A 26,512-nucleotide genomic window follows, 5' to 3' on the forward strand; every position below is an offset into this window, starting at 1 on the left:
CAAAGAGCAAACAGAAACCAAGGAACAAAAGACTCATCCAACAAAGATAAACTCAGAAATTGGCGCCTAGACCTAAAATCACCCCAACCCAGATGCCGAGACCCCAGTGTAAGAAGAAATCAACAATAGGCAGGGCAATAAGTTACTAGGAAATAGCCCAGTTATCCTACTACAGCAATCCCTGAATATTCCAACACAGCTGAAGCACAGGGGAAAAAAAAAACCTTACAACCAGTTATATGAAGATGATAGAGATCCTTAAAGAGGAAATGAATAAATCCTTCAAAGAAAGCCAGAAGAACACAAACAATTGGAGAAAAGGAATAAATCTCTTAAAGAAAGCCAAGAAAAAACAAACATTTGAAAGAGACAAATAGAACTGTTTAAGACCTGAAAATAGAAATAAAAGCAAGAAAGAAAACACAAACTGAGGGAATTCAGGAAATGAAAAATCTAGGTAAGCGAACAGGAACTATAGACACAGACAACACCAACAGAATACAAGAGACGGAAGAGAGAATCTCAGGTGCTGAAGATCTGATATAAGAAATAAATATATCCTTCAAAGAAAAATGCTAAAACAAAAAATTCCTAACAGAAAATATCCAGGAAATCTGTGACACTATGAAAAGACCAAACCTAAAAATAATAGGAATAGAAGAAGGAGAAGAATCCCAGTTCAAAGACATAGAAAATAATTTCAACAAAATCATAGAAGAAAATTTTCCCAACCTAAAGAAGAACATGCCCATAAAAGGTACAAAAAGCTTACAGAACACCAAATAGGCTGGACCAGAAAAGAAAGTCCCCTTACCACATAATAATCAGAACACTAAACATACAGAATAAAAAAAGGATATTAAGAGCTGCAAGAGGAAAAGGTCAAGTAACATATAAAGGTAGACCTATTGAATTACACCGGACTTCTCAACAGAGACTCTAAAAGTCATAAGGGCCTGGACTGATGTGCTCTAGACTCTTAAGAGACCACAGATGCCAGCCCAGACTACTACACCCAGCAACACTTTCCATCACCATAGATGGAGAAAACAAAGTATTCCATGACAAAGTCAAATTTAAACAATATCTATCCACAAATCCAGCACTACAGAAGGTACTAGAAGGGAAACTCCAACCCAAGGAGGTTAACTACACCCATGAAAACACAGGAAATAAAGAATCTCACACCAGAAAAACCAAAGAAAGAAAACACATACACACATAAACTCTCTCTCTCTCTCTCTCTCTCTCTCTCTCTCTCTCTCTCTCTCTCTCTCTCTCTCTCTCTCCCAGCACCAGCAATAACAACAAAATAACAGGAATTGACAATCACTGGCCATTAATATCTCTCAATATCAATGGACTCAATTCCTCCCTCCAAAAGATACAGGCTTACAGAACAGATGTGAAAACAGGATCCATCCTTACAGGATCCATCCTTCTGCTACATAAAAGAAATACACCTCAACATCAAAGATAGACATTACCTCAGAGTGAATGGTTAAAAAAAGATTTTTCAAGCCAATGGACCCAAGAAGCAACTGGTATAGATATTCTAATATCTAACAAAATAGACTTCAAACAAAAATTAGTAAAAAAAAAAAATGGGAAAGGACACTTCATACTCATCAAAGGAAAAAAATCTACCAAGATGACATTTTAATTCTTAACATCTATGCCCCAAATGCAAGGGCACCAACATTTGTAAAAGAAACATTAACAAAACTTAAATAACACACTGACCTTCACACACCAATAGTGGAAGACTACTATCACCAATACCCCACTCTCACTAGTAGACAGATCATCCAGACAAAAACTAAACAGAGAAATACTGGAACTAACATACATTATAAACCAAATGGACCTAACAGGTATCTACAGAATATTTCACCCAAATACTAAAGAATATACCTTCTTCTTAGCACCTCACAGAACTTCCTCTAAAACTGATCACATACTCGGTCACAAAGTAAGGCTCAACAGATACAAGAAAATTAAAATGCCCCACTGTATTCTATCAGACCACCAGAGATTTAAGACTTTTTGGACACAATGAAAGTGATGCTCAAAGAAAAATTCATAGCACTATGTGTCTACATAAAGAAATTGGAGAGATTGCATACTAACAACTAAACCACACACCTCAAAGCACTAAAACAAGAAGCAAGTGCACTCAAGAGGAATAGACAGCAGGAAATAAACTGAGGGCTGACATCAATAAAATAGAAACAAAGAAAACAATGCAAAGAATCAATGAAACAGAGTTGGTTCTTTAAGAAAATCAACAAGATAAACTAACTAAAAGATAAGAGAGAATATCCAAATTAACAAAAACCAGAAACAAAAGGGGGACTATAACAATTGATACCACACCAAGGAAATCAAGAGAATCATTAGGTCATACTTTTAAAAATTGTATTCCACAAGATAGGAAAATCTAAAAGAAATGGACAATTTTTCTCAAAAGATACCGCTTACCAAAGTTAAATCATGATCAGATAAGCAATTTAAATAGTCCTATAGTCCCAAAGGAAATACAAACAGTCATTAAAAGTCTCCCAAACAAAAAAAGGCCAGGACCAGACAGTTTTAGTGCAGAATTCTAACAGACCTTCAAAGAAGAGCTAATGCCAATACTCCTCAAATTATTCCACAAAATAGAAACAGAAGGAACATTGTCAAATTCATTTTATGAAGTCAGTCACCCTGAAACCTGTATCACACAAAAACTCAACAAAGAAGAGAATTACAGACCAATTTCCCTCATGAACCACTGATGCAAAAATAATCAATAAAATACTCACAAACTGAATCCAAGAACACATCAAAAAGATCATTTATCATGATCAAGTAGGCTTCATCCCAGAGATGTAGGGATGGTTCAACATACAAAAATCTGTCAATATAATACACCATAAAAAACTAACTGAAAGAAAAAAAACACATGATCATCTCATTAGATGCTGGATAAGTCTTTGACAAAATGCAACACCACTTCATGATAAAAGTCTTGGAGAGATCAGCAACACAAGGGTCATACCTAAACATAATAAAGCCTACAGTCAACATCAACTTAAATGCAGAGAAACTCAAAGCAATTCCACTAAAATCAGAAATAAGACAATAAGACTCTCTCTCTCTTGATCTATTCAATACAGTAATTAAAGTTCTAACTAGAACAATAAGACAACTAAAAGAGATCAAAAGGGTACAAATTTGAAAGAAAGAAGTCCAAGTATTGCTATTTGCAGATGATATGACAGCTGTCCAAGGGAGAAGAGGACCATGTACAGAACTCATCTTCCAGTTTTCATTAGAATCCATCTAGTTTTATGCATTAAATTAGTTAACAGTTAAAATAACACTACTTAGTAACTAACTGATGTTTTAAAAACAAACAAAACAAAAACTAGAGTGCAGGTCAAATAAAACACATTTAGGGACCAAATCTGGTTCCAGGTGTCATACCCAGGAGTCTCTACCTTACATGTTTTGTTTGCTTCCTAAGTCCATTCCTCCCTTGCATGTTACCTGACCTGGTCCTAGTAGAGATATCTGCCTACTTGACCTAGGAAACAGGCAGTGCTAGCAGTAGGAACCAGAATGGAGTTAGCTTCTCAGGACCAGGGAGTGCTCTTTGTCATGAGCTAGTGTGGTAGATATAGAGGAGCTACAAATTCTCAGGAGCTCAAGACTGAGGAGGTGTACCTTTCTAGATTCAGATCTGAAGTCTTGGGTGCCCCAAATTTCTCGCATCCTTCATGTATACATGAAGGGAGCACAAATGGATTAGAGTAGTTATAATTATCTTTCAGTGTGTTCTAGCCTATAAAACATTAAAGTTTCCCAGAAACCTGAAAACGTTTTTGAAAGCAATTTTGTGAAAACATTTACAAAAAAGGTGACTTTGTTTTAAACCTTCAAATTACAGGCACAATAGTTCAGAGACTGATGACATTAACTCTATTCTAGTACATCATACTGCTACTTAGTACCTTACTGTGTTCACTGGCAATGAGCATGTACTGATGTAGTATGAATTCTAATTGGTCATAAAAAAAAAAACAAAAAAAAAAAACCCAGAGCCAGATACTGGGGTAAATGCTGAAAGATCAGAGAAACAAAGGAGCAAGCCACGGTCACCTCTTACCTCACCAACTCCTCAGCTGAAAAGGGGCCAAGCTCCTGTCTCCACCCACCTTACATTCCTCTTTCCACCCAGCCATATGACTTCCAGTTTCCTCCTCCCTAGTGCTGGGATTAAAGGCATGTGCCTCCCAAGTATTGAGATCAAAGGCATGAGATCCCAAGTGCTGGGATTAAAGGTGTGTGCCACCACTGCCTGGCCTCTATGGTTAACTAGTGGCTAGCTTCACACTCTCATCTCCAGGCAAGCTTTACTTGTTAGAGCACAAACAAAATATCACCACATACCAGAGTTCAGACCTATTTGATGCAGCATAGGTGCTAATGGCTGCTTCTGACAAATGGCAGGAAATACTCAGTGCACTGCCAAGATATACTCTGACCAGGGAGGAGATAAAAGCACAGAGATGCATTCTGGTTCACTAGTGCTGAGAACATGCAATATTAGCCAACACTAAATTTGGAAAGTTTATAGCAAGGGGCTGCACCAGTCACAGATATGTGTGGGGAGAAAAACATATGCACAAGGAAGATAGGTGCTAAGGCTGGGAAGCAAACACAGATCTGTCACCAGAAAAGCAAGTAACTGCCCAATTTAACTAACTAAAACATTAAAATGCACGGTACGACTTCAAATTTCAACTTAATACTGGAGAACAGTATGCGAACAACTACCTCATACACATGACTCTGACTCCTAGAATGATCCTGTAGGACTGAGGCTGTGTTACTGCATATGTGGGAGGTTATTAAATGCTTCTTAATGATTATGTTAAAGGTCATATTCCTCATACACATAACCTCACTTACTATTACGAGTTAGACATGTACATGGGCAGACAATGGTCTTCTTCCATTAAATGCAAACTGGCTGGAATTACTGCTGAAGTTGCCAGGCTGTAAGGAAAAAGAGATCAAATTAATGAGGATGAGGTTGTATAATCAGTTTATGATAAAAAACTGTGCTGGGGTCAAGGCTGATATCACCAACTCCCACATACCCAAGTATACTTTAAAATGTGACTCCTCTCCTTTTCTCATACTACCACAAACTCTAAGGCAAGCTGTTTCTTACTTCTCTTCCATTCAAATATACTTGAAAAATCAATTTATTTTAGCAAACTCCAATTTGATCATGCCACCCACTGCACAAACCTCTGAGGGCTGACTCCCTACTGCTAGAGGGACAGAGATCCACCTCCTTGGCAGGGCATTCTTGGCTCTCCTAAGTTTGGCCAATACTTCAAATCCACGAGTTTTCAATCTTAGCTGGATATAAAAACTAGTAGGGGAGTTTTAAAAAATAAACAGGTTGGTAGCCCATGCCCCAGAAACTACTGAAGTTCTGAGATAAGATTCTGAGACTTGTAGCTTTAAGAAATCTGGGTGACACTTGAACTGCCAAGACTGAAGCACTTATCTAATTTCCCACCTATTACTCGACCCAACACAACCTAACTCTTGTGTTCCAGACAGTGGTGGCAGCTTGCTTGCCTGTAGCCCTCTAGTCAGGCAGACTGTCCCCAAGACTATCATTCCTTCCCTAACTCTAGTCACAGCTCCTCCATTCTTCTGAAACCCAGTGAACCCCTACCACTATCTTTAGAAACAAGGCAATCACAATGGGATTGCAATTCTGGGCATCCCAAACCCACTAATTTCCTCTGTAAATTATTTTATGGCAATGACACTCTCACTGGAGATGCTTCTTTAACACCTTGAGCCCTGTGTTTCTCTAGCATCTTTTGTTCACATTTCCTAGCCTCTAGCTTTAACAACAATATTAAGCATAAATCAGGTACTCATGTGCACAACACTTAATGATCACTGAATAAATTAAATTCTCTTAAATTTTATGAAGTGATTTTTCTTATACCTGACAACCTAAGCTGTCAACCTTGAGGGTTGTTTATGCACACAGTGACATGTTTTTCACTAGAAGCATCATTATACCCATGTAGAAATGATAATCACCTGTTCACAAAACCTGACGTGATGTCAAATATCTATTAATGTGTTTTCCTTATAGATAGAATGATTTCCATGTTTATGTATTTTCCATGCATATGTATTATGCTATGTGTGGATGAGCAGAAAGGGACAGTAAAACAGCTCTTCTTCTCTCTACACCTGCTTTAAAAGGCCCTCCCAAGCAAAGGGACAGCCAAGCCCATCCTAATCCACCATGGGGAGGACCAGAGAGCCAGAGTGCTTCTCCCTCAGTTTAGGGAAGTGGTTCTCAACCTTCCTAATGATGTGAAATGATGTGACCCTTTAATACAGTTCCTTATGTGTGGTGACCCCCAACCATAAAGTTATTTTATTGCTACTTCATACCTGTAATTTTATGATTGTTATGAATCATAATGTAAATATCTGATATGCAGGATATCTGATATGTGAGCCCTGTGAAAGGGTCATTCAACTCCCAAGGGGTCATGACCCACGAGTTGAGAACCACTGGTATAGAGTGTCAGGAGCCTATAGGCAAATGTCTATGACACAGTCCCCAAAGCCAAGTTGCACTGGAAGAAGAGTAGCCAGCATGACTACCAAAGCTCTAGCTCAGCCCATAAAGTTCGTGACCCATCTCTAGAGCCTTCCAGACACAGAGGTACAGCTTCTCCACCAAACAGCATAATACAAGGCAGCTGCCTAGAGTTGAAGAAGCACTGGTGCTTATGAATTAAACAGTCCTGGGAGTGCTAGCTGAGAAACTAACCACTATTTATAACATTGTTTTTGTGGAAAATGCCTTCTGCATTCCAAACAACAGATCAAACATGAACTTCAGGGATAAGTTGAAGTCTGAGGTTGGAACTGACTGTATTTTGAAATTGCACTATGTTCAGTATTCTCCTAGGCTAAGATAGCAGCCAGGAGAGCATAACAAAAATAACTAGCTGCCGTGAACATGGGTCAGAAGTATCCATGAGAATCAATGCCTGCTTCCTCTGTCCTAAATCCCATGGGTATTAATTTTGTGTTGTGATAAAACATCATACTGATGACAGCTTGTGCAAGAAAGAGTTAATTTTGGCTTATGGTTCCAGGGGGTTAGAGTCCATAGAAGCAAGGTGGAAGCAGGAGGCAGGTATGGAAGCTGGTGCAGGAAGCTGAGAGTTCACTCCTTGAATCACAAGCATAAAGCAGAGAGAGAAAGATTGCAGAGAGAAGGGAGTGAGGGACAAGAACACCCTGAGAATGGTGAGACTTTGAAACCTCAGAGCCTGCTCCTGGTGACATACATCCTCCAACAAGGCCACACCTCCTAGACCTCCCCAAACAGTGGCACCAGCCAGGGTTCCAGTGTTCAAATACATGAACCACTGGGGCGGGGGCATTCTCATTCAAACTACCGTACCATGTAAAACCTCCATGAAGTTTCAGCTTCCAGCTGGAAGCACTGGTTTCTCTCTCTGCTGCCTGTATCTCATGTTTGTATGCCTGTGTTTTACCATGTAGGTTTTTTTGGTGAAGTTTATATCTGCTGTTCCCCATCCTAGGTTAAGTTTACAAATTAAAGATCTTTCCTAATTTTTGTCTCCCACAACATTTACCACAGCCTGAAATCGTGTTCATTGATACTCATTTTGCAAAATAAGAATGTACTTGGATTTCTTCCCATCTTGCCCCAAGTTTGATTTAGCAGAAACCACCACAGGCATTAGAAGAGCAGAAGTATCGTGTATTAAAAATAGCACCACGGATTTAAGAAGTTGCTGACCTACCACTTCCCAAGACAGATTTCATATACAAGAGAACTATAAGGTACTCTGAGAAATTTGAGAGTCATGAAGTGGCAAAGATGTCAATCATCTTTATTCTTTGCTCTGAAGTCTATCTTGAGCTAGGGCTAAGACTTACTTGAAGTAAATTGACTTAGCAAACGTCTTCTAACTTCCAAAACTTTCATATTGGGTGATGCATGACATTCATCTTTATCTGAAAGGAAATGTAATGGAAGTGTTAAAACAGGAAGAATTGATAGGTAGCTTACAGAAACTAATTAGATGATTGTACCTGAAAAGTAATAAAAATTATATGAAGCACTATAAAATTGATATCCGTTATACTATGAGTCAAGTAAGAATCTAAAATAAAACCCTAAGCCCTGCTCAGAGACTTTTAAAGGTGAGCTCTATATTATTCCTCTTCATTTATTTCACTTGCCTGATTTAAAGGGAAGCTTTTGAACTCTAGTCACTGTTCTGGTGAACATGGAGATACCAAGCTGACTTAACAGGCAGTTCCTGTTTTCAAGACTCTCACAAACCTCCAGAGAGACAAGCAAGAAAGAGTCCACTGAGGTAGGTCAGTCAGTTGTACAAATGATAAAAGGCTTCTGGGACTTCAATGACTACAAGAAAATGAGGGGAGGCTCTGCATTCTGGGAAGAAGACAGAGATGGACAACAGGAGGCTAACAGGCAGATAAGGGGGTGGATTTGGGTTGAGATTGTATTTTAAGGAGTTAAATACTAGATTCAGCACATGGGGCTTCGATTTATATCTAAAATAAGCCACAAAGGTTTTAGTTGGAATCATATTCAAGTTTATATTTTCAAAGCATGGCTATGGGGCTAGAGAAACAGCTCAGTGGATAAGAAAATGCACTGCACACACGAGTCTGGATCCCAGCACTCACATAAAAAGCTAGACATGGGCATCCAGGGGTGCCTACAGCTGCAGCATGATGAAGGGCAAAGACAGCTCTGGGGTTGGAATCAAGAGGATACCTGGGTTTGCTGGCTGCTACAGTAGCTCCAGATTCAATAAGAGACCCTGGCTTAAAGGAACAAGGTAGAGAATGACAGAGTAGAATACCTGATGTCTTCCCCTGGCCTCCACATATGTGCCCATAGGCACTCACATACACACCCTACATTTACATGCATACATAAACACACACCTTTTTTTTTTTTTTCTTGAGCTGAGGACCAAACCCAGGGCCTTGTGCTTGCTAGGCAATCACTCTACCACTGAGCTAAATCCCCAACGCCTATACACACCTTCTAAATGCATTTGATTATTTATATACTAGAACACGGATGAGGTATTGGGAGTAGACTCCATAGGCAGGGAATCCTTTTGTTACTGCAGTAGCCAAGAAGAGAAGAAATTGGCACAATGGCAACAGAAGTAAAATGTTAAAAAAAGAGATGTCCTTTAGAGTGGGAACTAGATTAATGACCCATCAATCACCTCAGCCTAAAAACTGGAACCACCATCAACCTTGTCACACAGTGACAAACACTGGTGGATCTGGATGTAATACAGTGTCTTTCTAATCAGAGGCAACTATAACCTTAAGAAATCTGTTCTCGAACATCAGAGCCCAATCTGTGACCAACAGACACATCACACTCATCTGTCTGAAAGGTTAACTTCAGAATGGTCTCTGTGACTGCTTGCACTGCTCTGAGTTAGTGTTTGTTCATCTCATAAATAGTTTATTCATGTGAGGATGGGATTCCACACAAGATTGCTATCTACCAATGAAAGAAAGGCAAAAGAAGGGGTGGGGGGTTGCCCTGCCCTGTTTTGTCTCCTTAGAGAAGAAAGCAGACTGAGATGAACTCAATGGTCGCTTGTGATCAATTTCAGAAAGACAGTGAAATAAAAAGCTTCTATGAATTGGGAAATTTAGAAGAAAGAAGTGGAATTAGTTAATAACGTCTGTGTATTTATGATTATCATCTAAAATCTTTTTTAGGGCAGATACAAATTTAAAAATTATTAAGCTATATTTTAAAATTATTTTTGGTTACCTAATAACCAAATGGTCAGCCCTGAAAATATGCATAGGAGTAGCAGGTTACTGAGCAGGTCCTACTTAGAAAAAAGAAATGTGTATGTGTGTGTGTGTGTGTGTGTGTGTGTGTGTGTGTGTGTGTGTGTGTGTGACAACAATTAATTTAAAAGAGGTTATGACTTTGAAAAAGAACAAGGAAGGGTAGATGGACAGGTTTGGAGAAAGGAAATGATGTAATTATATTATATTATAATCTCATAAAATAATTTAAAAGTAAAAGAATATACTTTCTCTTAGGACTTAATACTAATTTCAGCAGCTGCTCAGAGTCCAGCAAATGCTACTCTCAGCCTAAAACAGAGAAACTTCTTTATATAATGAATTACAGTGAATAAAGCCATGCATGGCTGATCAGTGTGCTGAGAAAAGTGACAGTTGATGTTCGGCCCCAAACAGGACTCCAAGACTCAGGGAAAATCTAGGAAGAAGATCTTTGAGTTGAGAAGATACACTTTTAATCCAGATCTTTTGAGGTGGGAAAAATCCACCTTTAATCTGGGCCACCTTCTGCTGGCAGCCTATATAAGGACATGGAAGAAGGAAGCTTGCTCTCTCTCTTGCTAGAAAGTCCATTCCTTCACTGGTATAAGAGCCTACTTCTTTGGGATTCTGGTATATACAGAAGACTAGCTAAGACATTCAGGCTCGTAGACTGAACAACTACTGGATTCCATAGGTACATAGCCATTGTTGGACTAGCTGGACCACAGCCTGTAAGCCATTTTAATAAATAAATCCTGTGTGTGTGTGTGTGTGTGTGTGTGTGTGTGTGTGTGTGTGTGTGTACACATTCTCTAAGTTCTGTTCCTCTAGAGAACCCTGACTAATACGCCTATAACACAACTGATCCCAGTTAAACTCAGTGAGTCACAAAACAAAACAAAAAAACTTGAATGGCAGAAAGGGACTTGAAGAGAGGGGCAAAGTGCTTAAGGAGATCTAGGAAGGATGGAGGATGTAATCATAATATACTATATACATGTATGAACTCTGTCAAAGAACAAATTTAGTAAGTTATATAAGAACAAACAAAAACCCCAAGTGATCTGATAGTAACTGGCATTAATATATTCTTTAGGAATGGCTGTGAATTTGTCTCTCCTCTGTGTCTACACTGAAGGAGTACCTGCTGGACTCCAGCCACAATACTAAGAGGTGGGAAGACACAGACACAGTAAGATACAACTGCTCTCCCATATGAATGATCAACAACCAAGTAGGGAAGAGCACAGTGTATCAATGGCAACCAGAAGCACGTATAGGATACCAGGCTGGCATAGTGTGAGATAGGAATTTTATCAATTAGATTTCCTTTATTTCATATGACAAATTGATTTCTGAAAGTCATTTACAAATCTTGGTATTTTCTAAACAAAGTAAGTTTACATATGACAGAGAAGCTAGTACTCATAAAAGTTTTAAGTAATCTATTATAAGTAAATTTTTTTTTCTTTGTATTCTTAAGGTCACAAAAGGAGTTCAGACTAAAAGAAAAAACATACAGGAATAGTAAAACAAAACAAAACAAAAAACCTGTCTCCTACCACCTCAACCTGCTCTGTTCCCCCGGAGATAACTTTTAACATGTTTGGTTAATGCTGATCATTGAGAGCAACATGGCAACAAGCTTCAATGACACTGTGTGCATATGCATACATGTGCAGTGACACTGTGTGCATATGCATACATGTGCAGTGTGTGTGAGACATTTCAAAACCTGCTCGGCAGGAGATTTTAATAAGCATTTCTAAAGAAGAGGGGAAAGAAATTAGAAGGATAGAGTGGGTGTGTCAAAGCTCGAATGCAGGAAATCTGCGCTATAAAAAATACAAAAGCACACTGTGATTACTCTCAAATCCCCTAAAATTAGCCAACAAACCCTTTAATCATGGAATAGCAATTGACATCGTGAAAGACTCCAGATCGTTACAAAACAGTGTGGGAAGTTAGATGGTTCACTGGCAGCAACACATGCAATTGGACAATGGGCATATCCAGAAGCAGACACAGGCCATGTGAACTGCCCCCTGGCAGCAGACCTCGAAACCAAAGCTGCAGACTAAGTGTGTCAGTGCTGAGCCCGCTGTGGTTTCTGTGCTGCTGTCCCTGCGACCAAGAAATGGAAACATTCATCTGTAAAGCCTGATGCTAAACTAAATGCACTGGGTATATTTGCCTTTATCAAGTAAATACAATCAAAGTTCTCAAGAGAAAAAATTAAATTTGTTTTACAAAACCAAAAGGTATGGTGAAATATTTTGTGAGACAAATATAAGAATTGCTTATTATAAAAGAATCAGAAGTAAATAAAATTCCTAGGGAATTATATTTATAATGATTTCAGCTCCATATATATGCAAAAGTAGTGAATTTGGAAATACTTCTTTTTATGTTCAAATTCAAATCAAGATATCACTCAGCTCTGTGCAGTTGATCTTGCCAGTGAGGTTAGATGGGCCATTCTGCAGTCATAAATTCTACTTCCCAATATTTCTTCCTAGCTTTCTGCTGAAACGTTTAACTGGGAAGGAGAACGTGAGATGGTTTTCCTACTGAACTGATCCAAAGGTAGCTAAAGGAGCTGCTGTATGTCATGGGCAGAGGCTTCTTTGAATTCCACTGCAGAACAAAGAGCAAGTAAGTTGAGATGGAGAGAAGTCTAGCAGGAAGCAGGGCATGTGTAACTATCCCCCTGTTTATAAATGGCTCCCCACTTCTTTACATCCAGACCACAACTGTTTGTTCAATGTCGCATTCACACTTCCTCTACAAATCTTTCACCACTTCCTTATCCTAGTCCAAATGACTTCCCCTCCCCCTCAGCCTCTCACTTTACTCATAATCATACCTAATTTACTTTAGGCTACTTACCTTTGGACTAGACCATTTACTGAAAGATCTAAGGAACCTTAGATGGAGGAGTAAGATTTCTCACATCCTTGGGGAGGCCACATTGGAAGGCACAATGCTCACGTTAGCATTCAGCCAATACCTGATAATTTACTGGTACTGTTATTTAATGCTTTTTTTAGAAACAGTTAATCCTTGGGAGAAATTTGTGCTTTCTATTGTAAAAATGGTGAATTTGCTCATAGCTTGGGCAACATTCATAGGTTGTATCTGAAGCAATTGTTCACTACATCCTTGTTTTTGTTGTTTTCTGTGACACAGCAGTATCTTGACTAGCCCAGTGATATACAGACCACCTAAGGACTTTGGGTGCAGAATGTTAGGATGGAATTAACTGCTTCATGGCAAAAGGATTCTAATCAGTGTCTACCATTTGAGGCTAACAGAAAGGGTGAGGACAACAGATTTAGAAACATACATAAATATGCATGTATGGATCAAGAATCTACAAAAAGCAATTTACTCTATCATTCATTCAAAAAACTTGTTATTGACACCTATTATATAACAGCTTCATACTACACCAAAGAACTAAAGACAAATGAGAAACATCAAGCATTCCTGATGACTCCCCAAAGATCCAAACATAAGAAATCTAAGGACTTATCCACCCACATCCACATAAAACTGCATCACTTGTGGGTAAATTGCATTACAGTTTATCACACTGTAAACCGCTGATTTTGCCAAAGTGACAACAAACTGACATCATCCTAGAAACTCCTTTGCTTTAACTTCTGTCCCCCAAGTCCTTAGGCTCCAAGATACTGAAAGAGAACAAAGGTCTGCTATTAGCAGTGGGATCCAATATGCCAAGAGAGCTATGTCCTAGTGGAAGCTGAGATGGGACAGAATGGTCATACGTGCTTGCTATCCTGCGGACACATTCAGACTTCATGGCATTAAATTTCTTCTAAAGCTTAATGGAAAAAGGCAAAAATAGAAAACATTGCTCCAGACACAAAAAATACATGTATTTAAAATTATGGAATCAAAATGGGCTGCTGTATATTTTTAAATCTAGAAAGAAGTGAGTACCTGTTCTTCTGAACTGTCAAAAAATTAGTAGGAGTGTTGCCACTTTGTATTTGATGCAACTTCAGATGACTGACTGAATAACTGGCTAAAGTGTGATGAAAAGGTCAAAATGTGCTCCTTTAGAATTGAAACACATTTCTCTAGAGTGGCTTTAGGAGGAAGACTGTAGAATCTAAAGGACAACGTGTTTGCATTCAGACATAAAGGCTCTGGATCAAAACAGGCAGAGTGAACTCCCTACAGAATTCATCTGACAACAAACACAGTTGTTGGACGCCAGTTTTAAAACCTAGTATGTTGCTGTTCTGTTGTTTAAATGGAAGGCTTCCTTCTGGAACTGCAAGGCAGGGAGATGGCCTATCTCACGGGGAAAGCGACTGCTACACTTGAAACAGGAGGCTGCTCGCCTACATAATCACCTGGGACAAACTTGGCCAGTGCAAGCAGGCCAGAAGGTTAAAGGAGCCTGGGAACACTTAACATCGTGAAGGAATTACAGCTCAGGAAGATCAGAGGGAGCTGCACAGGAAATGTGAACAGTAACCCTTTTATATCTTTGAGCCTCTTCCTATTGCCTGTGATAAATGGAGTCCTACTGCTTGAACATACACAAGCCAGGAGCGTGTGGACAGGAAAGAGAAGGCATTTTATCCACACACATCAGAGCAGAGCATAAATCTACAATGACATGATGACATGGTACTGCTCTAGAAAACAGACATTGGCTTTTAATTCTAACTGCCACATATGTGCTGTATCACTGCCTTATCCAAGAAAAATGAGAAGAGTGGGCGGGAAGGGAGGGACAGGATAGCTGGCAGGCTCATCACAAGTGGGGAAACATGGAACCTGAAAGCTGACCAACAAATAGGCCTCCACCCTGGCTGACAGTTAAACATCTTGTTCCCAGTCAGTCTTCAGGGAAAGCATTCTTTCCATAATAAATAATGAGACCCAATCAGACATTTTTATTCTATCCTTTATCTACTCTATGTAAAAGTTTCTTCAATATTCTAAGCCAGAAGCTTGATGATTCAACTGATTATAGACTGTTTTAAAGAGTAGCTTAGCTAAGAAAGCTGAAACATTTCTAGCTAATTTGGGAAAGCAGATGAGACTGTGCAGGTCTTAGGTATCTTTACAAGGCCCTAGTTGGGATTTTTTCTTAACATATCTGCTTTTGGCAAAGAGGAAAAGCTCAGTTTAAATGAACAGGTGCAACTGAAAGATACTAATTAAACATAACATGCACAAACACACACATTCTTCAGATGGTGGGGGCAACAAAATAGAGGGGAATAAAGGCTATTTCCAAATGATATGCTTAAATATCAAATGGAACTCCACAGACCCCTCTGAAAGAAATCTCTCACTTTTCCCACTGACTTAACTTTAGAATAGATGATCTCCTATGAAAATCAGGCAAACCAAACCAAAACTGAAAATGAATATGGAGATAGCAAAGCAAACCACCAAGGAGAGTCGAAAGAACTATCCAGAAGGGTGAAGATTAAAACCAAAGGACTTTTTCACAGCCAAGTGCCTTCTTCAAGGCCCATAGGTTTTTTTTCCCCTGGTAATTACTTTCAGCACACACTTTCTCTTCCTGTTGAGTGTTATGTGAATGGTCCTATCTAGCATTCAACCAGAAGAAGTTCTGACTGATGCTTAATTGGCATTCAGTATTCGTTAAAAGACACAGCAATAGGGCTTCTTTTGCTATTCTGAAAATAACAGAACCATACAGTAACCTCTTTTGAGCAGCAAAACACGAAAGCAAGCAGGTTCAGTCCTATGCATAGAGGCATCAATGACAAAGGCATTAAGGAGTCCTTAGTTAGGGCAATGAGCAAACAAGTATGCCATGTGCTAGAGGCACTTTTGTTCAGCACTTAGTGATGCACCCATGTAATCTCAACCCAGTCACTGCATAAAGTGAATACTACTATCACTTGGTTAAAGCAGTATAACAAGGCTTGTTCAAAGGCTGTCATTGGTTAAACAGCAGGGAGGAGTTAGACATTTCTTTTTTTGGGGGGGGGGTTGTTTTTTTTTTTTGGTTTTTTTTTTTTCTTGGTTTTTTTGAGACAGGGTTTCTCTGTGTAGCTTTGCGCCTTTCCTGGATCTCGCTCTGTAGACCAGGCTGGCCTTGAACTCACAAAGATCCGCCTGGCTCTGCCTCCCAAGTGCTGGGATTAAAGGCGTGCGCCACCACTGCCCGGCTCAAGTTTGACATTTCTGATAGCTAGCCCACTCACTAAAAATCCTTATCATGGAATGTTGAAATATCCTCAACCAAACTCACCAAAACCAGTTACATATAAGCACTGTTTCCTTCTCAGCCTACCTAATATCACTCCCTTCCAACAGTTCCTAGAACAGCTCTGAGTTCCCTCTGCAGCAATCTTCTCTTCACACCAGTATGACTAAGCCCCATAACAAAAGGCACCTTTCAGAAACAAATGTCCTTCAAACTAGCCTAATAGGTCCTACAACTCTCTTCAAAATAAGAATATCATCACAGATGCAGGCTTCTAAACTATCATCTACTGAGGAAATGTCTAAGGCTGTATCCCTCCTTAGAATGAGGCATGCTGCCACCTCATTCCTGAATCCCAGCCTTCCTATCTACAGCCTCTGGCCCAGCACACACTGGACTCCATGAACCTGACAAAGGCCAGAAGTACACAAGTAACAAAAAGCTCTCTTCTTACCAGCTTCTAAAAGGCATTCTTTTTAAAAAGAAAACTTTAATTAGAATGTGCAATATTAGGTTTCATTACAGCATTCCAAAGAAAATGTGTTTGTTTATTCCTTTCCCCCATCCTAGGTCCCCATCCAACCCCTTAAGCTTCCTTTCTGCTTCATGTCACTTTATAAAAAAGCATTCTAAAAGTTTTAGTCTTAAGATGCAAAGTTTCCAGCATTAGTAACATAATATAAAGGAAGATGAAAGTGGAATTTTACCACAGTAGATACCAGATGCTACTTGCTACTAGTGATATTATCTAGATTAGGAAAATCAAAACATAGGACAAATGGTCTTATTACAATGAAGCAGCAATTGGTATAATCTGGTCCCCTGTAACCATTTATTTAAAACAAAATTGCTATTCCACAGTGTGGAGTGTGTAGGTACGTGCATGTATATACAGGTATTTACATATTTGGAAGATCAAATGATAAAATAATCCCTGGGAAAATGGAAGGATCATGATCAAAGAACTTTGGTCTGATCTATAATGCTTAAAAAAAAAAAAGCAACAGCATTTTATCTTTCTAAAAGAAGTATCTTATAAACTTGTAGTTTCATTATTAGTCTCAGTTTTACATTTTAAAAACAGTGTATTTGTTTGTTGATGGATCTTGGTTTCTAAAACCTCATCTTTTTCAGCAGTGACATTCGCAGTTGTTACACAATGCTCAACAACCCTCTCAGTGGCCTCCCTAGTGCAGTATTAACACTCGCTTGTACCAAAAAGAGCCATCCCCACAATTTCATGAACTTTTAAAACCACTGAACACATTTAATCAAGGAAGAAGGAGGATTTCAAAGTCCAGGAAACCATAAATCAAAATAGTCCTACATAAAAAGATTACCTTTTCCCTTTAAATTGTGTATGTGTTTACATTTAATAAGCCACACACAGAAAGTCAAATAAGGCTTGGTTCTTTTTAAAAGGCCAAAAGGTGTCTACTTAAAACTAACAATTTCAATGTCCTGAAGGTTGCTGTAATGAAAACCCTTTTCTCCTAGGCTCTTCCTAACTTCTCAACTTGGCTGTATCATATTGGTACTGCTTTTTAAAATTCTACCTTTCCTCTGTGTTCCAGGCCACAACTGACTTTTCATCCCATTCCTTTTCCAACTTCAGATCATCTAGATTTGGGTTCATAAAGTGGTGACAAAGCAGGTCACCAAAGCACAAATTATCTCCCTAAGAGTAGCCAGGATTGGACCTCCCAGACATGGACATAGGCCCTGCCAGATAGGCCTAGCCTGGACCCATCAATTTACACAGCTGATGTACAAAGTACAGGCTTTTTGTACAAAAAGACACTGCCATTCCAGCAGATAATGGCTAGAAGAAGCAGCCTCTGCCTTAGATAGGAAGACACTGGGCTGAACAGGAAACTCCCACTAAAAAAAAAGAAGGTGGGTGCAGGCAGTTAATCTTTTTAGGTGCATTTAAAATGCAGAAAAATCCTGTCTGTGAATTAGTGAAAAACGATGCTGATCAAAAAGCATCATCCTTTAATTTCAAATAAAAAATTCTGGACATATCGTAGGCAGCATAGGGCACCTCAATCATGACCATCATCTTTGTCTTCAGTTTTATTTCTAGAAACAGAATGGACAACACATGTATCATCGATCTCTTCTCCCAGATGCTAAACTATGAATCTGATGAATATCAAATAGCTACAACCACAAAAGTATCAAACTCTGGTTCCTCTATCAGTTGACTTCTTTCACTCTATAAGGCTGAGTCCTAATGTCTAGCAGAAGCAGGAGATACCAGTGCTTGAGGATGCTGGGTTCTAAGAACACATCCAAAGCTAGCTGCATCATTTATTCTGGTGATTCACCCTGTTTTACGTATGGACTCAACCTCTGCCTGGAGAACAATGTGCAGTTCCATTAGCTAGTACAGTACCTAACCCAAAGTAAATGCCACACAAAACCTGAATGACACTTATCAGACACTTGCTATTTACCTGTCTGACTCACTCTCGTTCCCTGGACAAAGCCATTCTTGGCCGAGCTCCTCAAACGCAAATGGCCCTTAAAAGTATATCATATACACCTGTTAATCTAAGTTTATACTTTACTTAATTTTTTAAAATTATTCCTGGCAAACTTTGTTTACTAACACAAGACAGTTCCTGAAAACTTTCCACAGAAGCTCTTGAAAGAGTGAACTGAGTCTACCTTTTTTGTCCTCAATGTGATGACCAAAGAGAATACCTAATACAATCTGCATGGCCTTTTTCTGTGCTGCCCTGGACAGGCTTTCTTGATGGCTGTTCCTCCACGATCTGGACAGAGTAAAAACTCTTCAAAACCAACCACCCTGTGACTGCTGTGGGGCTTTCATTCGCCAGCACTGTGTCAGCTCCTTCCCAATCGAGACCTTTTATCATTGAAAGTTCTGCCAATCCTGCTCATGACCATGCTCAGATAAACTCTGAGTAAGCAACCAGTACAGGCAGCATACTCTCACTGCTTCTGTGAAACACTGTCAGAGCTAAACACCTTTCCAGCCCTCAGGAGCTTATCAGAGAAAACAACTGTCCGGTGTGACCTGAGACTGTATCTGTTAGCACCATGGGCCCATCTCCCAGTGTCCTCCATCCTAATATCCACCCCATCCCAGTGGAGTCCAGACAAGCATCTTCTCTCATTGTTTTCAGGGAAAGCCGGCATGTTAACGTTCCTTCCAGTCAATCTAGTACAATCACTTGCAGGTGTTACGACCCGGAAGAACACACACCACAGGTTCGCTTAGCTAGTACTAGGGCACAGCACAACTAGTAGACTCACATGTTCCTTCTTCTAATCATCCTATTCAAAACAGCAAATGAGTTCTTCCTCTTGACTCACACTAGATCTAACTGGAGGCCCAGAAAAGATGAATAATTTACCGTGGCCTCAGAGAAAAGTGAGCAAAGCCAGGTCTTCCCCACCCCCATAACCATGCCACACCAAATTGAGTCTCTTGCCAAAAGCCTCATCCTGCCCCAGTATCCTGGTGAGGCTGTTCCCAGCATTGCCTCCCTCTTACATTTTGGTAGTTCAGCCACATAATTACCTGCTACAAAAGATGAGAAATACAGGGCTCATATCTGGAAATAATTTAGTGATGTTACCATTAGTAACTGCATCTTTTCCCACCCACTCCAAGACAAGGATACTTATCTTCAGAGAACCTCTTCCCCTAAATGGTGTCCCAAATGTTCTGAAAAACCTGGGCAAGCCTATTTAGGCACCTTTATGACAGAGAGAAAGTTGCCCACTTGCAGAGGTCACACGACTAGGTAGAGGTAAGACAGGGATAAGAGTACATCCCAAGTAGTAAGAGGACAGTCCCACTGGCAAAACAATGCAAGTTTCAATGCCGGGCACAGTGTTATCTCAGGGATGATACTGGCAGGGACACCCCAGAAAACAAGCCCACCGGCTGATGAAGTAACTGGTACTGCTTCTCATATAACCCACTCCCATCACTCTGACAACCCAAACACATTCTAGACCTTATACTTCACTATAGAAAATATCAAATGCAAACTCTGAATTCCAATCTTTTCCTGCTTGTTTTCCTAGTCTAATGAGGAAAGCGACAGCATGAGGGGGGCAACAAAAAAGGAAAACCGATCTTTTGAAGGTGTAAGACAGGAACAGATCGGAAGACACTGGAACTAATAAGGCACAAGAATACATTTTTAACAACTTTCTTAAAGTTCATTTTGACATCTATTTGGGAAAACTAGCAATTTATTTAAGACTGTGACAATATTAGGGTTTCATAATCCTTATGCCCATAGAAAAAGTAATGAAAAAACTACTAAAAACTACAATGTAGTAACTCTCTAAGATTAAAACCTCAGATCATATCAAGGAAAACCAATAAGTAAGTAAAATTCTTAAACATTTAGAAAAATTAAAAGGTAACCATCTGATCTTGTTTTCATTTATTTTTATTTTTTTGGCACAGGAACAGATATAGTCCAGGGCCTTAAACATGCTAAGAACAATCTCAGCTTCCTATGATTCTTGACTGTTCAATTTAAAACTTTAAACTGCATTAAGCAAAGATAAAACTTAAAACATTAATAAAAACCCTCAAACACAAGGCAGGTAAGAACTTTTATATATTTGTTTTTAGGTGTATTTCTTGTTTGTATGAATGAGCACCAAGTGCACACAAGTGCCCACAGCAGCCAAAATAGGGCATTTGAACCCTTAGAACTGGAGTTACAGCAGTTGTGAGCTGCCTGATGTGGGTGCTGGGAACCAAACCCAGGTCCTCTACAAGACAATCAAGCCACTCCAGCCCTGGAAACAAGGATTTAAATATTCTTGCTAGCATATTGACACATACTTGTAACTATAGCACCCAGGAAGCTGAGTCAGAAGGATTGTGAGTCGGAGTCCACCCTTGGTTATACAAGACCCTGTCCGTGTACAGGTAGACAACCTATTAAACGCAGTAGGCCACAAACAAAATGAAAATAAGAAAGTGATCTGTTAGGAAAAAGGGGGTTGATAGGACGGGGAAAGGGATTAAAAATGATAAGGAGGAAGAATATGATCAAAGTACATTGTGTATATGCAGTGAAATTGTAAAAGAAAAATAAAAACAAGTCCCCAGCATATTGTTTCTTATTTGTGTATTTAACTAACGACTTTCAACTTTAATCCCCACTAAACCAATATAATTATTAAGAGAAAAAATCAGTAAGTTTTTTAGGGACAATGAAAACAGGTAACAGGTAGCAAAGGTTTTCTGTTAAGCTGTTAGAACTGAAAATGTTAATAATTTTAATAACTGTATCTACTAGATATGTAAGCTCACTATTAAAAATGAAAAAGTTTCAGATACTTAAGAGTAAAATAAACGTAGTCTTCAAACCCATCACTCAGAGGACGATAAATTAGAGGATCTGAGCGGTCAATATGAACCCCAGTGGTACAAGGTTAGATAAAGGTTGTCCTGGCTATGGTAAGGGTATGGGGTTTATGGGTGAATTTAGCTGCTTAAAAATGGAAATATCTAAGAACAAAAAGGCAAGCACTGATAGAGAAAAGCAGTCAGTATGGCAGATTAGTGTGAGAGACTGTCAGGGCTGTGGCCTTGAAGTAAGGATGATGACGGATGGTATGGATGCATTCTGGAAAGGTGAATGTTAGCATCTGTTTAACACACCTGTACCATTTTGTCTCCCAGCCAATTGCCTAAGACTATGTGGCTGCATCCCACCTGTCAGACATGCACCCAACCAGTCCTTGTATCCTAATTTCTGAATCCAAGTCCCAAGCTGACTAAGAGCTTCTGTGGTCTCACAATGACAGGGTCACAGGGTGAGTATTTCTCTAGAGCTGTTTTAGAAGTTCATGGCATATAATCAGTGAACAAGTATTTGACAATTAGTGGAGACAAGAATACCTAAAACGGGATATCGTAAGATGAGCCCAGTCAAGACTTAAACAAGAAACAAGAGACCTTACCCAGGCTGGGCACCCCAAGACAATCTGCTTTGGGTCACTCAATGTGAGCAACCACATGCTTAAGAAAAGGTGAAGTTATTTGAAGTTTGCCACGTGTCAGCATATCCCAGAAGCTGTATCAGCACAAATCAAATTATGGATAATACAGAAGGCCCTTGTTTTCACTGCCTGAAGTCTCAGGGACAGTCTTGAAGATAGTTTGACACCTGTTACTCTTCCAGCCTGATATGTAAAGGGGGCTTCAATTTAGCTCAGAGATTTATCTCTGTGGTGAGATAAAATGAAATAATAAACATAAATGCCTGGTAACAGGAAATATATATTAGCTATTCTTATGTTATACTTTGATGTTCACAAAATGACAGCCAGCTGAATGGTGAACAAGTCCCCAAAGCAATATTTTTAATGCTCTTTGGTTGGTTGGGTTTTGTGAACTATTACATAATTAATAAGATTTAGCGTTGACCTGGAAAAAAATAACAAAACTCCCTTTTTTTTCTGAACTTTCATGCCAAGATTAGAACAATCATGTTTTATAGCCAAGAAATAAAGCTGTGAATTCTGCCAGGTGGTGGTGGCACACACCTTTGATCCCAGCACTTGGGAGGCAGAGGCAGGCGGATCTCTGTGAATTCAAGGCCAGCCTGGTCTACAGAGCTACTTCCAGGACAGCCAGAGATACACAAAGAAATCCTGTCTCGAAAAAAAAAAAAAAAAAAAAAAAAAAGAAAGTTGTAAATTCTATTAACATGAGATTAGTAACACCAGCTATGGATAAAGACTATCAAGCAAAAAAAGGAAACTCTAAAACCTGACAACTTACTGAGCCTACTGTTTTAAATAACTATATCCTTTAAGTATATTTCTATTTCACTTTATGAAATTTAACTAAATCATTACAGTTGGCAACAAAAGCAGGAAACCGTTTACACGACCAGCATGGCTATTTTACTCTGATTAATGAAAATTACATAACAGTTTTGGCAAACTACACAGTGTTCTTTTTACAGTCTTTGAAAAGTTACCATGCTACAGACAATTTTGGAAACTGAGAATTTCCACTACCTTGGCAGCAATCAATTATGTATTATTTTAGTTCAGTTTCAGAAATGGCTCTGTAAGGGTTATGTTCATCTTCACTCATATCCATTAACAACAGATAAAAGTATGTCTAGTATTTGATGGAGAAACTCAAGAAAGTGTTACTGTAAAGAAATGACTCTGAGGACTCAATGTTAAGTCACAAATCCTTTCATTGGCCATTTTGTCTCCAAATCGTACACTAACAAAGGAAAAAAAAAATAAAACAACCCAAGTAGTGCATCAGGAGCCATCTTCAGGACCTGCTTGCATTACAAGGAAGTATAAGAGGAAGCAGAAAACAAAAGAAAACCCATACCAGTATCTCCCCTTTAAAGAATAAAAGAGGAAGTATTCACAAACATCACTATAATGTTCAAAAGATAAAACCCTACACTCCCTAGAGCTGGAAAACAAACCCTATGACCACATACTTCCTTCCATAGACTTCCTTTCTCTGCTTCATGAAATCTAAATTTTTAAGGTAACTAACAATTCAAAAAATTTTCAAACTATTACATACAAAAGTGACTTCTAAACTGTAATTCTCAAACGAATAAACTTGACATTGTTCCTTTAAATAAACTTACTTTTTAGTAACTTTAGATTTACAAAATAGTTACAAAGATAGTATAGTTAGTTTCTGTACACATTTTACTCGTTTTCTTGAAAGGTAATTATGATACACTTCTCAAAACTACAAAATTAAGGCTGATATAATACTATGAATTCAACTTTAAACTTCAGCTTTTACCAATTTTTCCCACTGGCATCTTTTTCTCAGTTTCTATGCACAGCCTAGAGTACCATATCACATCTAATAATTTTTCAAATGCTTTAAGTTTTGGTATATGCCTCACTTCTGTCTATTAACAATATACTAATTATAGGTATCATATAATATTAAACCTAAATTTTCCTGAAGAATACAATTACTGAGCACTCGCAGAAAATTACAAGAAAATTCCTGTAAGCATGGTGTTTCTACTAATGTCCTATCTGAAAGAAAAGCAAATACATCATTGGAGAAAGGTATGCCACACTGTCTATTTTGCCAAGAACCTATAATACCAAATTACTTAATGTCCCAAGAATATCTCTTCAAAAACATGCTGTCATTAACCTATCTTCTGAGGCTCTTATCCTTATAAGTTATATAGTACATTTTTAAATTAATTCTGTAATAGAATACAAAGTTAAATTATACTCATTCAGATAATCTACTTTTATCAAGTATATATAAAACTACTTTTCATTTCCCACTTTTAATTACTGTGTGATATTTATAGTAAGAAAACTAAAGGACTAATTTAAGAAAAAATGATTGCTTGTTACTAATGCAATCTTCACTTTGAAAGGAATAGAACATAACATTTAATGAACGTTTTAAGATGAACAGAAAATGTTCCAGAAAAAAAGAAATGTCACAATGAATAAAACTGGCAAAGGAGGATGCTTCACATTCTTTTCCATGTGTGTAACACTGTGAGGATTACTAACAGTCACAAACAAGCAATTCACACTGAGGGCAGGGACTTTTCAGTGAGAATCAGTAACCAAGAGCTTGGTGTTGGTACTATTTGACTTTACTGAGACAGGATTCTGCTAAGTATCTCAGACTGGTCTCAAACTCTCATTTCTCCTGCCTTAATCTCCCACTGCTGGGATTACATGTGCAACACACCACAGGCAGACTCTGAAAGCTTCTGAAAATACACATGCCTGATACAGTATTTGGATGTGATGGTTTGCCTGAGATGGTCCTAACTTATGCCCACTGTTGGCATGTCCCACCTAGTATAGCATTTATACTAAACTTTTTCCATTGAGTTTTTATATATTTGCATTAAAATAGCCAGGACTTATTTATACACTTTCAGAGTCTGCCATGACTCTATGTATGAGACTCAGTTCTCAATATGCAGAAGAGGGGACTAAATACCCAATGCCCTGCTTTATGACTATCTTGAAAAAGACACAAATGTAACAAAAGCAGAGAAGGTGTTTTACACAATACCAAATAAAGTATAACTTCATCCAGATCAAGTAAGTTCTAAAAAAAATCTACTCAGCTTTTATTTAAACCATTCTATTTACACAGTCAAAGTGTGGTGATGCTACTTTGCTGGCTCCATAAATAGAAAAAATTCAAAGTTCAATGATGGGAGCTTTAAATCAGTGTCAGATATGTCAAATAGAAAAATCAGTTAATTACAATGATGGTTTGACTGTTTCATTTACTTCATGAAGTCAAAGTAAAGCTTTCAGAAGTTCACTCGGAAAACATGACATACCCCATTTCCTATGCTTGCTTACTAACATTCAGTTAAAAACAGTTCCAACAACCAAGATAAAGCTACAGTCAGTTTTCACCAGTCACAAGGAGTCAAGCTTTAGAAAGCTACCATGAACCCTGAATTAGTGATTCACTACTGATTTTAGATTGTGATTCTCAACCTGTGGATCATGACCCCTTTGGGGGTCAACTATCAGATATCCCACATACCTGATATTTACATTACAATTCATAACAGTAGCAAAACTACAGTTATGAGGTAGCAATAAGATAATTTTATGGTTGGGGGTTACCATACATGGGAACTGTATTAGGAAGGTTGAGAACTACTGTTTTAGAGGGTAGAGGGTTACTTTCTTGGGAGGCTGTGTCACCTTTTCAACAGCTGATCAAACTTAGCATTGTTGTTTGTGCATTTTTATCTCTATATGCCTTATTTAAAATAATCAACAAAACTATAACTTAAGTCTGAATGAAGCCTAGGTTATCTAGCACGTGTGCTTTTTCTGTTAAGGCACAGCTCAGCCTTCTTCCACTTAGGAACACTACACAACACTTAGTACTATATCTGATAGTCATTTTAAACAGCAAAATCACTAACATGCCTCAAAACATAGAAACATAACACTGAGAAAACCATAAAAGGGCAGTAGTTCACAGTACAAGCTTAAGGAAGGCAGAAGGTACGTGTTCCATTGGAAGTGCACAGAGCAAGAATTCAAAATCCAAACTCCATGCTTTCAAAAGGATTTCAAAGTTCTGAATAAATTTTAATAATACAAAGGTTAACAAAGTAACATCTGTAAATAATAAAAATCAACTGTCTTCATTTTCATGGTAATAGCAAAATAAACACTAGTGGGGCGTGGCATCAAAATAAAAACAATGTTCTGACTAAATTAAAACAATTACAGAGCAGAAGCAAACATGGGCTTGGTTCACAAACAGCTCATAATTGTGTTCATATAAACTGCAATATACCACCACCAGTCAAA

The 26,512-nt window shown here is 38.5% G+C and overlaps 1 protein-coding gene across 17 annotated transcripts in view; it reads right to left on the minus strand.

The window, feature by feature from the left end:
* The window catches only part of Znf438 (zinc finger protein 438), a 144,933-nt gene that overhangs the window by 96,141 nt on the left and 22,280 nt on the right, over positions 1-26,512 (minus strand). For 10 of the 17 annotated variants that reach the window (XM_052727937.1, XM_052727938.1, XM_052727936.1 and 7 more), the window contains exons 2-3: positions 8,017-8,094; positions 4,960-5,046 (exon numbers count right to left, since the gene is read on the minus strand). The exons of 3 other annotated variants lie outside the window; for them this stretch is intronic. The gene's annotated coding sequence lies outside the window, so the exon portion shown is untranslated. The remainder of the gene's footprint in view (positions 1-4,959; positions 5,047-8,016; positions 8,095-26,512) is intronic. 4 more of the 17 variants (XM_052727943.1, XM_052727942.1, XM_052727946.1 and 1 more) reach the window with 1 other exon arrangement.

This window comes from Peromyscus californicus, unplaced genomic scaffold (genome assembly GCF_007827085.1).
Source record: "Peromyscus californicus insignis strain IS unplaced genomic scaffold, ASM782708v3 Scaffold_8__1_contigs__length_139910024, whole genome shotgun sequence".
NCBI lineage: Eukaryota > Metazoa > Chordata > Mammalia > Rodentia > Cricetidae > Peromyscus > Peromyscus californicus.